The 3061-nt window shown below is 48.2% G+C and overlaps 1 pseudogene; it reads right to left on the reverse strand.

The window, feature by feature from the left end:
• Window positions 1–310: 310 nt before the first annotated feature.
• Window positions 311–1734, reverse strand: LOC126947379 (uncharacterized; annotated as a pseudogene).
• Between the last annotated feature and the right edge of the window lie 1327 nt (window positions 1735–3061).

Consider the following 3061-nt stretch of genomic DNA (forward strand, 5'->3'; position numbering starts at 1 on the left):
CCATTCCCCTGCCTCAGCCTCCCAAGTGGCTGGGACTACAGGAGCCGGCCACCACGCCTGGCTAATTTTTTTTGTATTTTTAGGAGAGACAGGGTTTTGCCGTGTTAGCCAGGATGGTCTCCATCTCCTGACCTAGTGATCCGCCCGCCTCAGCCTCCCAAAGTGCTGGGATCACAGGCGTGAGCCACCGCGCCTGGCCAAAATAAAGATCCTTTCTTAGTGCAAGTGTATACATTCACCAACATGTTTTTAGCAAAAGGAGGAAATACTCATGACAATTACAGCCCCCGTTCTTTAGCTGGTCACGTGGTCATAGCCAATGACTATCTTTTTCTACTACCCGTTCTGTATTCCCTTTGCCTTCAGCAAGCACCTCAGCAGGTCGTGGTTTTTTTCCTGGTGGAGTGACCCAAACCTTCATTCCTGAGGGGTCTGAGCCATTTGTAGTCCTGCCTGGATTGGGCTGTTGTAGTTTCCTATTGATCTTAATCACAGAGCATGGTAATACTAATAGATGCCCTAATGATCTGTGTTTCACGCATACTCTTACCTCTGTTGTGGAGTAGTAGACTGATTTCATCTTGATAGTCTGGGTAATCACCCCAGCCAACACTGTAACTCCTTTCTTAGCCTGTTGACTTAAAGGTAGGAGGAATCCAAAGTGTCCAGGTGGCAATCTTAACTTCCAGTTTAATGGAATTCTTGTTGTGTCTCCTGGTGGCAGCATTCCTTCCTTTGGAACGAAGGCCTCTAGGCCAGCAGAATGTAATGTCGTGGGAAAAGGAAGCAAGAATTTTGCTAGTGGATCACTAAGGGTGATGGTGAGAGGTGCTACTTCCACTTCTGCCCCTTGATTCCTGGACCCGTGAATCCTGGCTATGGGAGAAACAGTACCATATATTGGATGCTGATTCAGAGCATACACGGCCTTCTGGAGACCTTTGCCCGAGCCCTGCAAAGTATTGTCACCTAGTTGGCATTGTAATTGTGACTTCAAACGGCCATTCCATCCCTCTATCAACCCAGCTGCTTCAGGATAATGGGGAACATGGTAAGACCAGTGAATTCCATGGGGCTGAGCCCACTGCCACACTTCTTTAGCTGTGAAGTGAGTGTCTTGGTCAGAGGCAATGCTGTGTGGAATACCATGATGGTGGGTAAGGCATTCCATGAGTTCATAGATAGTTGTCTTGGCAGAGTACTGCATGTAGAATAGGCAAACCCATATCTGGAGTAGGTGCCTATTCCTGTAAGGACAAACCTCTTCCCTTTCCATGATGGAAGAGATCCAATAAATCAACCTGTCACCAGGTAGCTTGCTGATCACCCCAAGGAATGGGGCTGATCATCGAGGGCTCAGTGTTGGTCTCTGCTGCTGGCAAATTGGGCACTCAGTAGTGGCCACAGCCAGGTCAGCCTTGGTGAGTGGAAGTCCATGTTGCTGAGCCCAGGCGTAACCTCCATCCCTGCCACCATGGCCACTTTGTTCATGGGTCCATTGGGCGATGAGAGGGTTGGCCGGGGAAAGACACTGAGTGGTATCCACAGAATGGGTCATTCTATCCACTTGATTATCAAAATCCACCTTTGCTGAGGTCACCCGTTGGTGAGCACTCACATGGGATACAAATATCTTCACGGTTTTTGGCCACTCAGAGAGGTCCATCCACACTCCTCTTCCTCAAATTTGTCGCCAATTTTCCAATCATGCTTCTTCCACTTCTTTCCAATCATGCTTCTTCCACTGACTCAAATGTTAATCTCTTTTGAGATTAACTTCTTCCAAGTCCCTGATCATCCAGCCAAACCATTGGTTACAGCCTACTAATCAGTATATAATCGCACATTTGGCCATTTTTCCTTCCATGCAAAGTGCACAACCAGGTGTACTGCTGGAAGTTCTGCCCACTGGGAAGATTTCCCTTCACTGCTGTCCTTCAGGGATGTCCTAGAAAGGGGCTGTAGTGCTGTAGCTGTCCACTTTTGGGAGGTGCCTGCATATTGTGCAGAACCATCTGTGAACCAGACCCTAGTCTTCTCTTCCTCTGCCAACTCACCATAGGGAACTCCCCATGAGGCCATCAGTGCAGGCTGGGGTAGAGCAGGCAGGGTGGCAGCAGTAGAGACCATGGGCATTTGAGCCACTTCCTCATATAACTTACTTGTGCCTTCAGGACCTGCTCGAGCCTGATCACAGATATACCACCTCCATTAGATGATGGAATGCTGCTGTGCACGACCCACTTTAGGGGTTGAGGGGTCAGAAAGCTCCCAGTTCATGATAGGCAGTTCAGGTCGCATGGTGACTTGATGACCCATAGTCAAACATTCAGTTTCCACCAAAGCCCAATAACAGGCCAAGAGTTGTCTCTCAAATGGAGTGTAGTTATCTTCAGAAGATGGCAGGGCCTTGCTCCAAAATCCTAGAGGCCTCTGCTGTGATTCACCTATGGGGGCCTGCCAAAGGCTCCAAGACGCATCCCTATCTGCCACTGACACCTCAAGCACCACTGGATCTGCTGGGTCATATGGCCCAAGTGGGAGAGCAGCTTCCACAGCAGCCTGGACCTGTTGCAGAGCCTTCTTCTGTTCTGGATCCCACTAAAAACTGGCAGCATTTCCGGTCACTCGATAAATGGGCCAGAGTAATACACTCAAATGAGGAATGTGTTGCCTCTAAAATCCACATAGGCCCACTAGGCATTGCGCCTTTTTCTTGGTTGTAGGAGGGGCCAAATGCAGCAACTTATCCTTCATCTTAGAAGTAGTATCTCAACAGGCCCCACACCATTGGACCCCTAGAAATTTTACTGACATAGAAGTTCCCTTAATTTTAGTCAGATTTATTTCCCATTCTCTGGCACACAAATGTCCTACCAATAAATCCAGTGTGTTTGCTACTTCTTGCTCACTGGATCCAATCAGCATAATGTCATCAATGTAATGGGCCAGTGTGATATCTTGCGGAAGCAAAAGCAATCAAGCTCTCTCTGAATAAGATTCTGACACAAAGCCAGAGAGTTGATATACCCCTGAGGTAGGACAGTAAAGGTATATTGCT

The sequence above is a fragment of the Macaca thibetana genome, chromosome 1, assembly GCF_024542745.1.
Source record: "Macaca thibetana thibetana isolate TM-01 chromosome 1, ASM2454274v1, whole genome shotgun sequence".
In the NCBI taxonomy this organism is placed as follows: domain Eukaryota; kingdom Metazoa; phylum Chordata; class Mammalia; order Primates; family Cercopithecidae; genus Macaca; species Macaca thibetana.